We start from the raw sequence: 11,827 nt of genomic DNA on the forward strand, positions 1-11,827 counted from the left end.
TAGAGAAGACCTACACAGCTAAAAGTTCATTCAGAAAATCTACTATTAAAGAAGTCAGTATGACACAATGTTAAGATATCAAAAGATTTGAGCATGTACTTTACAGAAAGGGTAATCCAAATGGCCACTCATATATAAAAACTGTTTATCTTTATTATGAATCTGGAATTAAATTAAATTAAATTAAAAATAAATTAAAACCTAGAATGACATACTATTACACACTTACCATATTGGGAAACAGTGAAAATGTCTTGCAAGAATGTAAAGGAATGACAGTGCACATAATAAAAACATATGAGGTAAATTGGACAATATTTAGAAAACTTAAAAATTAAAAAAAATATTTGGTCCATTCCTAGAAATACAACATGGAACTAAATGAATATTTTCACCAGGATATGCAAACAGATGATTATAGTTATTTCATTCATAACGGCAGATCAGTAGTGGTATATTTGCACAATATTACATTAAATAAGAGAGAATATTAACAAACTGGTAGGAGGGGCTAGGTTGTTATCATAAACAGATCTTCTATGGTGCTAATTATGTTCTATTTCTCAAAATCTTTTAGTTAAGAAAGTTTTCAAATTTATATCTAGATAGATAGATAGATAGATAGGTAGATGATAGATAGACAGATATCCCAGAAGCTGCAATGCTAGGCTAAGACCAGGCTTTAAAGGGCTTTTCTATGCTCTACTAAATACTTTAAACCATTCATTATATCATAGCTCAGTGTTCAAATCTCCATTTGTTTCCTCAGTTTCCTAATATTTATCTTAAGGTGACCTGATGCAGACTTTTGATCACCTTTGTCTAAATATTTCTATTTTAACAAAGTCCTTTTGAACACTCAGAGACTAAAACTTAGAAAAATACTCTGATTGTTATCTCACTAGAGTGGAAAATATATAGTTACCCATTAACTAATGATATCCATGTCTACATTAGATCCATGACATTTTTAATTCTTGGGAGCTTTTGGTTAAATGAATTTTTTAAGCTTCCTTTAAATGAAGCTTTAAGCCATCACCACATGAATAAAATTAAAGAACTAAATGAAAACAAGCCAAGTATTTACAGAGTAATAGAATGTGCAGTGGAAAGAGTACAATTCTGAAATCATAAAGCCTAAATTAGTGTGATGCATCTTTACTAGCCATGTAATCATAAACCAGTTATCTAAATGTGTTAGCCTCAGTTTTTCACCCATGAAATGGTGATGGTAATACTTATTATGCAGAGTTGTTGTGTGGATGTAATGAAGCATGGAGCATGAGAGTCTCATATTCCATGCTAAAATGATAGCTATTTTTATACTTATAATAATTCTAATAATAGTAATTAAATTGTTCAAAATGATAATATTCATTTATATTGAGGCATTGTATTGACTATTCATAGACACATTACCCAAAATAAATTTTATTTTACTTTACCCTCTCTGAGGATATATATTCCCTAATTCAATATGAATCTCATTATGAATAATAATTATCATAATAAATATGCTGATTTTTCTTCTTTTTAGGGAAGTATCCTTTACTGTTGAACATAAAGAAACCTAAGCAAGTCTGTCTTATTCAAGATTTGCATGCTGCTTTCTTATGAAACTAGATTATAGAGTTGTATGAAATAAATTCATGCAGTTAAGACATTTATGTTTGGAAAAATGGGTGGTGAGTTTAGTATTTCAAAAGAAGATTTTAAATTTAAACCTTAAAACTGAGCTCTTTCAGCCTTATTTATAGACCATCCTTCATGCTTCATAAGTACTCCTTCATTGTAAACTAATAGTTTTTGTCACAGTGTATATAACTAAAATGGATTTTATATTCTATTATTTCAGAGTTAGTTGCAGTTTCTACTTCCTTACTTCCTTTTTTGAAAAATAGATTAATTCTACAAAAAGTTTTTTCCAGCTTTATTGAAAAATAATCGACATATTATAATTTGTAAATATAAGAAATGGTTTCTTATAACATTGCAAACTTTTAACATCGTGTAAATTTTGTACAATTTGATAAATTGGCATACATCTGTATTACAATATAATCTACATAAAAATGTTAATACATCTACTATCTCATATAGTTGCCACTGTTTTTTATGCATGTATGGTAAGGAATTAAGATCTACTCTCTTAGCAACTTTTATGTATATACTACAGTAGAGATAAACTTCAGAGGTCTTGTGGGTTTTGTTCCAGACTGCCTCAATAAAGTGATTATCTCAATAAACTAAGTCAAATTATTATTATTATTTTTTTGGTTTCCCAATGCAAATAAAAAATTATGTTTCCCAGTGCATATAAAAAATAAACACTATACTGTACTGTTCAAAAGCATTATGTCTTTAAGGAAAAAAAATGTATATACCTTAAGTAAACTAGTTCTGAGTTTTCAGTGGGTCATAATTACTGATCACAGATCACCATAACAAATACAATAATAATGAAAAAACTTGAAATATTGCAAGAATTACCAACATGTGACAGAGAGACACAAAATGAACAAATGTTGTTAGAAAAATGGTGGCAGCAGACCTCTTTTATACAAGATTGCTATAAACATTCAACTTGTACGAATGTGATATATGCAAAGTTTAATAAAGGGAAGCACAATAAAAATGTATGTATATATTATTAACTATGATCATCATGCTGTACATTAGATCCCCAGAACTTTTTCATATTATAGTTGCAAGTTTGTACCCTTTGACCACCTTATTCCACCCCAGGTTCACCTCTTGTCAACTCAACTCTAAGTTTCCATTAGTTTGATTTTTCTTCAGATTCTGTATGTAAGTGATATCATAATACATAAATTAAAAAATATATATAAAATCTTTGAAATATTTCCCTTAGTATAATACCTTCAAGATCCATCCATGCTGTTGTAAATGGCAGTATTTCTTAATTTTTCATGGTTAAGTAGTATTCCATAGTATATATTTACCATACTTATTTTGTTCATTCATCCATTAATGGATACGGAAGTTATTTGCTTAGAGTTAATAATTTTATAATGAACATAAGAGTGCAGATATGTCTTCGAATAGTGACTTCATTTCCTTTAGATATATACCTAGAGGTGGGATTACTGAATCATATGGTAATTTTACTTTTAATAATATGAATAATCTCCACACTGTTTTCCATACAAATTTATATCCCTATCACTGTGCATAAGTTCCCCATTTTCCCCAATATTTACCAAAATTTGTTAGTTATAATTTTTTAGTAGTATATATTCTAATAGGTAGTAATATCTTGTTGTGTTTTTCAGAGGTAAACAACAACAACATTATGACTTTGCCCTGAGTTTTTACGTTGAGCACTTTTTAATGCTCCTGTTGGTCATTTATATAACTTTATTGAAAAAAAAGTCTATTGAGATCCTTTTGCTATTTTTTTAATTATATATTTTTTTCTATTTGTATCTGTTGGTTATTAACCTCTTTTCAGATATAAGATTTGTAAGTATTTTCTTCCATTCTGTGGATTGTGTTTTCATTCCCCCTTTTTTTTTGGCAATGCAGAAACTTTAGTTTGATGTAATACCATTTATTTATTTTTGCTACTTTTGCTTGTGTTTTTGGCCTGGTATCCAAAAAACTATTGGCAAGACCAATGTCAAGGAGAATTTTTCCTATGTTTTCCTTTAGGAAATTTAGTTTCATGCATCACATTTAAGTCTTTAATCTATTTCAAGTTAAGATTGGTGAGTGATATAAGGTTCCAGTTTCATGCTGGTTTATGTGACTATTCAGTTTTAAATATCACTTATTGAACAGACTATCTTTACCCATTATATATGTTGGCCACTGTCAAATATTAGGTGACTGTATGAAAGGATTTATTTCTGGCCTCTCAATTCTGTTCTACTTGTTTTTTGGTCTATTTTTATGCCAGTATACTTTATTGTTTTGAGAATGAGGGCTTTGTAGTGTAGTTTCAAATCAAGAAGTGTAATTTTGCTTCTTCATTCTTTCTCAGAACTGCTTTAATTAATTTGTTGTCTTTTATGGTCTCATATAAACTTTAGGATTCTTTACTTACTTCTGTAAAAAAAATATTGGATATTTTTTAAAGATTATTTATTTATTTATTTATTTGACAGAGAGAGATGACAAGCAGGCAGAGAGGCAGGCAGAGAGAGAAGAGGTAGCAGCTTCCTGCTGAGCTGAGAGCCTGATGCAGGGCTCGATCCCAGGACCCTGGGATCATGACCTGAGCCAAAGGCAGCGGCTTAACCCACTGAGCCACCCAGGCGCCCCTAACATTGGATTTTTGATAGGAATTTAATTTACAGATGGTTTTTGGTAGTATGGACATTTTAACAATGTTAATTCTTACCATTCATAAATATGAGCTATCTTTCCATTTATGTCTCCTTCAATTTCTTTATCAATGTCATAGTTTATGGGGTACAGATCTTTCATCTTCTTAGTTAAATCTTTTCCTAAGTATTTTATTATTTTTATGCTATTGTGAATTAGATTGTTCTCTTTATTTTTTCAGATAGTTCATCATTAGTGTGTTAAAATGCTCCTGTCTTGTGCTTACTTTGGCAGCACATATACTTAAACTGGAATGATGCAGAGAAGATTAGCGTTATCACTGAGCAAGGATGACATGAAAAACTATTTAAAAAAAGAAACAAAACAAAATTCTTGTCTTTTATATATTGATCTTGTATTTGGCAGCTTTATTAAATTTGTTTATTCAAAATTTTTTGTGAAGTTTTTAGGATTTTTTTACATGTAAGTTCATGTTATCCAAAAAAAGAAAATTTTACTTCTTCTATTTTTTCTTTTGGAGTCTTTTATTTCTTTGTGTTCCTTGTTTCTCTGGCTAGGACATCCAGTACTATGTCAAATGAGAGTAGTGAAAGTGGACACAATTGTCTTTTTTCTGATCTTTAAGGGGAAAACATTCAAACTTTTTTGATTGAATATGAGATTAGCTCTAGGCTTGCAATATGTGTTTTTTCTTTAATGGATTTTTTAAATTATTTTTAAAAATTTTTATAAACGTTTTTATCCCTAGGGGTACAGGTCTGTGAATCACCAGGTTTACACATTTCACAGCACTCACCATCACTCACCATAGCACCTGCCCTCCCCAATGTCCATACCCCCACCATCCTCTCCCAACACACCTCCCCCCAGCAACCCTCAGTCTGTTTTTTGAGATTCAGTCTTTTATGGTTTGTCTCCCTCCCAATCCCATCTTCTTTTATTTTTCTTTTCGTACGCCCAAAACCGCCTATGTTGCATCTCCACTTCATCATATCAGGGAGATCATATGATAGTTGTCTTTCTCAGATTGATTTATTTCGCCAAGCATAATACCCTCTAGTTCCATCCTTGTCATCACAAATAGCAGAATTTCATTTCTTTTGATGGCTGCACAGTATCCCATTGTACATATATACCACATCTTATTTATTGATTGATCTGTTGAAGGACATTTAGGTTCTTTCCATAGTTTAACTATTGTGGACATTGCTGCTATAAACATTTGGGTGCATGTGCCCCTTCAGAATGCCACGTTTGTATCTTTAGGGTATATATCCAGTACTACAATCTCTGGTCATATGGTAGTTCTATTTTCAGCTTTTTGAGGCACCTCCACGCTATTTTCCAGAGTGGTTGCACCAGCTTGCATTCCCACGTACAGTGTAGGAGGGTTGCCCTTTCTCCACATCCTCACCAGCATCTGTCATTGACTGACTTGTTCATTTTAGCCATTCTGAAAGGTGTGAGGTGGTATCTCATTGTGGTTTTGATTTGTATTTCCCTGATGCCGAGTGATGTGGAGCATTTTTTCATGTGTCTGTTGGCCATTTGGATGTATTCTTTGGAGAAATGTCTGTTCATGTCATGGTTTTCAGCTTGGCACGAACAGCACTTCGCTGCTGCTTCCTCAGCAAGGTTTCAGTCGCATCAGGGAAGAAGAGCTTCGTGAGAGCTGGTTCCTCTTGGGCCTTACTTTCCTCGGATCCATGTTCACGTCCTGGGTTCACTGTGCCAGACCGAACTAATCAAACATAGCCACAAACCTGCAGTAGCATGCGTAGCCTAGGATGGCACTCTATGCACACTACCATCTCCCAGTGTAGGCATCCCTTGGCCTTTTACTCTGGCACTCATTCGGTTTCTCGGACTAGGCCCGTGCTTTCCCCACAGGAAAGGAGAGGTGACAGGATCCCTGCACACCGCCCGTCCACTGAATAGGGATCTTTGGGGGACTGTCTCCACTCCTTCCCTTTATACCCTGTGCCTCCTCCAAGCTTTCACATCCTGGAGGAAGAAGGCATCTGACCCCCCGTTATTTCAGGGAGCTGTTTCTGCGAGTTCAGTGTAGACGTCTGGTGGCTAGCGCATGTGTGCCCCAGGGACAGATAGCCTAGGAACTGCTGTCTCCTTGGGCCCAGAGGCTCAGGACATGCATGCTCTCTGCCAAGACTCCTTCCTAAGAGTGGAGCACCCGCCCTGCCCACCTCATCCCCTCCTGTCTACTTAGCAGCCAACCTTCGGTCTCTCTGCACTGGGAGCGGATGACACTTGTATTGCCACAGGCTGATGTGCTGTCAGGGCCGGCTCTACTGCTTCATAACCGTTTCCAGACCAGAAGGCCAATGGCTCCTGCTCTTCTCCCCGGGCAGCCTGCTGCACCTTCCACAGACATGCTCCTGGGGAGTGCATTGAAAAACATTTCTTTTTCCTTAATGCTCTTTCCAAAATCGCAAGTGCGCTTCTCTCTCAGGCAGAGGGGATGCCCAGGCATAGATGATTTCGCTCCATGCGTGTTTATTACACAATGCTGAGACCAGCTCAGGCAACAGGAGAATCCCTCAGACTGGTATCTGATTTCCCAAAGAATGCTGTGCTTTCCCAGAGGGGATGTCCGAGCAAAGAGGCTTTCGCTCTATGCGGGTTTCTAGCATAGTGCTGCGAATACTAGGCTAAGGCAAGCAACAAAAGCAGCCCACAGAACCGACTCTGATTTCCCAGCGACTGCTATGCTTTCGCAGAGGTTTTCAGCTTGGTGCGAACCGCACTTCGCTGCTGCTTCCTCAGCAAGGCTTTGGGTGTTCGCTCTGTTGCATCAGGGAAGAAGAGCTGCGGTAGAGCCGGTGTCTCTTGTGGCTTGCTTTCCCGGGCTCCATGTTGGCGCCCTGGGTTGACACTGCCAGGCCGACCTAAGCAGACACAGTCACAAACCTGCAGCAGTGTGCGTGGCCTAAGATGGCACTCTATGCACACTACAATCTCCCGGTGTAGGCAACGCTTGGCCTTTGGAACTGGACCTCAGGCGGACTCGAGGACAAGGCCAGTGCTTTCCCCACAGGAAAGGAGAGGTGACAGGATCCCTGAACACTGCCCGTTCACTGTAATGGGGAGCTTTGGGGATTGTCCCCACTCATTCCCCCGCAAACCCCTGCCCACCAAAAACGCTGTCACATGTTAAGTAATATGGCATGTGACTGCCCGTTTCTCGAGGGAGCTGTTTCTGCGAGTTCTGGGTATGGCACCTTGTAGCTAGCCTAAGTCTGCCCTACGGACAGGTGGTCAAGGTGATGCTGTCCCCTTGGAACCAGAGGCACAGGACAGGCCTGCCTTCTGCCCAGACTCCTTCCTCAGAGTGGAGCACCCGTCCCTGCCCTAGTTGTCCCCTCATGTCTCCTTAGGAACCAGGCTTTATCTCTCCGCACAGATGGCATGTGACACTTGTCTCTCCACCGGCCTGCTGTTCCTGCCATGGCAGGCTACCCTGCTTCCCGTCCTTTTCCCGACCACAAGGCCAATGGCTCCTTCTCTTCTCTGGGGAGGCGTGCTGCGCCCTCCCCAGACTTTCTCCTCGGGAGTGCAGTGACAGACGTGTGCAACCACGCTTCTCTCTCAGATCTCAAATACACAACATAAGGCTACACCTAAAGGAGTTGGAGAAAGAACAACAAAGAAAGCCTAAACCCAGCAGGAAAAGAGGAATAATAAAGATCAGAGCAGAAATCAATAAAATAGAAACAAACAAACAAACAAACAAAAACCACAAAAAACCAACAACAACAAAAAAACAATAGAACAAATCAACGAAACTAGGAGCTGGTTCTTTGAAAGAATTAATAAGATTGATAAACCCCTTTCCAGACTTATCAAAAAGAAAAGAGAAAGAACCCAAATAAATAAAATCATGAATGAAAGAGGAGAGATCACAACCAACACCAAAGAAATACAAACAATTATAAGAACATACTATGAGCAACACTACGCCAACAAATTCAACAATCTGGAAGAAATGGATACATTCCTAGAGACATATAAACTACCACAACTGAACCAGGAAGAAATAGAAAACCTGAACAGACCCATAACCATTATGGAGATTGAAACAGTCATCAAAAATCTCCAAACAAACAAAAGCCCTGGGCCGGATGGCTTCCCCGGGGAATTCTACCAAACATTTAAAGAAGAATTAATTCCTATTTTCATGATACTGTTCCAAAAAAATAGAAATGGAAGGAAAACTCCCAAACTTTTTTTTTTTCCTGAGGCCAGTGTCACCTTGATCCCAAAACCAGACAAGGTTCCCATCAAAAATGTGAACTACAGACCAATATCCTTGATGAACACAGATGCGAAAATTCTCACCAAAATACTAGCCAATTGGATTCAACAGTACATTAAAAGGATTATTCACCACGACCAACTGGGATTTATTCCAGGGCTACAAGGTTGGTTCAACATCTGCAAATCAATCAGTGTGATACAACACATCAATAAAACATATGATACTCTCCATAGATGCTGAAAAAGCATTTGGCAAAGTGCAGTATCCCTTCCTGATTAAAACTCTTCAAACTGTAGGGATAGAGGGCACATATTATCAATATTATCAAAGCCATCTATGAAGAACCCACTGCAAATATCATTCTCAATGGAGAAAAACTGAATAGTTTTCCGCTGAGGTCAGGAACACGGCAGGGATGTCCGTTATCACCACTGCTAATCAAAATCGTACTAGAAGTCCTAGCCTCAGCAATCAGACAACAAAAAGAAATTAAAGGCATCCAAATTTTGCCAAATTGGCAGAAGAGAAGTCAAACTATCCCTGTTTGCAGATGATATGATACTGTATGTGGAAAACTTAAAGGACTCCACTCCAAATCTGCTATAACTTGTATAGAAATTCTGTAAAGTGTCAGGATATAAATCAATGAACAGAAATTGGTTGCATTTTTTTATACCAACAAGACTGAAGAAATAGAAATTAAGGAGTGAATCCCATTTACAATTGCACCCAAAACCCTAAGATACCTAGGAATAAACCTAACAAAGTATCTATACTCAGAAAACTCTAAAGTACTCATGAAAGAAATTGAAGAAGACACAAAGAAATGGAAAAATGTTTCATGCTCCTGTATTGGAAGAACAAATATTGTGAAAATGTCTATGCTACCTAAAGCAATCTACACATTTAATGCAATCCCTATCAAAATCCCATCCATTTTTTTCAAAGAAATGGGACAAATCATCCTAAAATCTATATGGAACCAGAAAATACCTCGAATAGCCAGAGGAATATTGAAAAAGAAAGCCAAAGTTGTTGGCATCACAATTCCAGTCTTCAAGCTCTATTACAAAGTTGTCATCATCAAGATAGTAGGGAACTGTCCCCAAAACAGACATAGATCAATATAACAGAATAGAGAGCCCAGAAATACACCTTCAACTCTATGGTCAACTAATCTTCAACAAAGCAGGAAGGAATGTCCTATGGAAAAGAGACAGCCTCTTCAACAACTGGTGTTGGGAAAATTAAACAGCCACATGCAGAAAAATGAAATTGGACCATTTCCTTATACCATACATGAAAATAGACTGGAAATGGATGAAGAAGCATAATGTGAGAAAGGAATCCATCAAAATCCTTGAGGAGAGAACAGGTAGCAACCTCTTTGACCTCAGCAGCAGCAACTTCTTCCTAGGAACATCGCCAAAGGCAAGGGAAGCAAGGGCAAGAATGAACTATTAGGATTTCATCAGATCAAAAAGCTTTTGCACAGCAAAGGAAACAGTTAACAAAGCCAAAAGATGACTGTCAGAAGTTATCTGGGAGAAGATATTTGCAAATGACATACCAGATAAAGGGCCAGTATCTATCCAAAATCTATAAAGAGCTTATCAAACTCAACACCCTAAGAACAAATAATCGAATGAAAAAATGGGCAGAGGACATGAACAGACATTTCTGCAAAGAGTACATCCAAATGGCCAACAGACACATGAAAAAATGCTCCACATCACTCGGCATCAGGGAAATACAAATCAAAACCACAATGAGATACCACCTCACACCTTTCAGAATGGCTAAAATGAACAAGTCAGTCAATGACAGATGCTGGCGAGGATGTGGAGAAAGGGCAACCCTCCTACACTGTACGTGGGAATGCAAGCTGGTGCAACCACTCTGGAAAACAGCGTGGAGGTGCCTCAAAAAGCTGAAAATAGAACTACCCTATGACCAGAGATTGTAGTACTGGATATATACCCTAAAGATACAAACGTGGCATTCTGAAGGGGCACATGCACCCAAATGTTTATAGCAGCAATGTCCACAATAGTTAAACTATGGAAAGAACCTAAATGTCCTTCAACAGATCAATCAATAAATAAGATGTGGTATATATGTACAATGGGATACTGTGCAGCCATCAAAAGAAATGAAATTCTGCTATTTGTGATGACAAGGATGGAACTAGAGGGTATTATGCTTGGCGAAATAAATCAATCTGAGAAAGACAACTATCATATGATCTCCCTGATATGATGAAGTGGAGATGCAACATAGGCGGTTTTGGGCGTACGAAAAGAAAAATAAAAGAAGATGGGATTGGGAGGGAGACAAACCATAAAAGACTGAATCTCAAAAAACAGACTGAGGGTTGCTGGGGGGAGGTGTGTTGGGAGAGGATGGTGGGGGTATGGACATTGGGGAGGGCAGGTGCTATGGTGAGTGATGGTGAGTGCTGTGAAATGTGTAAACCTGGTGATTCACAGACCTGTACCCCTAGGGATAAAAACGTTTATAAAAATTTTTAAAAATAATTTAAAAAATCCATTAAAGAAAAAACACATATTGCAAGCCTAGAGCTAATCTCATATTCAATCAAAAAAGTTTGAATGTTTTCCCCTTAAAGATCAGAAAAAAGACAATTGTGTCCACTTTCACTACTCTCATTTGACATAGTACTGGATGTCCTAGCCAGAGAAACAAGGAACACAAAGAAATAAAAGACTCCAAAAGAAAAAAAGGATGAAGTAAAATTTTCTTTTTTTGGATAACATGAACTTACATGTAAAAAAATCCTAAAAACTTCACAAAAAATTTTGAATAAACAAATTTAATAAAGCTGCCAAATACAAGATCAATATATAAAAGACAAGAATTTTGTTTTGTTTCTTTTTTTAAATCGTTTTTCATGTCATCCTTGCTCAGTGATCACGTTAATCTTCTCTGCATCATTCCAGTTTAAGTATATGTGCTGCCAAAGTAAGCACAAGACAGGAGCATTTTAACACTCTAATGATGAACTATCTGAAAAAATAAAGAGAACAATCTAATTCACAATAGCATAAAAATAATAAAATACTTAGGAAAAGATTTAACTAAGAAGATGAAAGATCTGTACCCCATAAACTATGACATTGATAAAGAAATTGAAGGAGACATAAATGGAAAGATAGCTCATATTTATGAGTGGTAAGAATTAACATTGTTAAAATGTCCATACTACCAAAAACCATCTGTAAA

The 11,827-nt window shown here is 37.0% G+C and overlaps 2 pseudogenes; one reads left to right on the plus strand and one right to left on the minus strand.

Moving 5' to 3' along the window:
* Positions 1-4,565: 4,565 nt before the first annotated feature.
* Positions 4,566-4,682, plus strand: LOC123388880 (annotated as a pseudogene).
* A 6,775-nt stretch (positions 4,683-11,457) lies between these two features.
* LOC123388881 lies at positions 11,458-11,574 on the minus strand (annotated as a pseudogene).
* Positions 11,575-11,827: the final 253 nt, after the last annotated feature.

This window comes from Mustela putorius, unplaced genomic scaffold, assembly GCF_011764305.1.
Source record: "Mustela putorius furo isolate JIRA1106 unplaced genomic scaffold, ASM1176430v1.1 tig00003921_pilon_pilon_pilon, whole genome shotgun sequence".
In the NCBI taxonomy this organism is placed as follows: domain Eukaryota; kingdom Metazoa; phylum Chordata; class Mammalia; order Carnivora; family Mustelidae; genus Mustela; species Mustela putorius.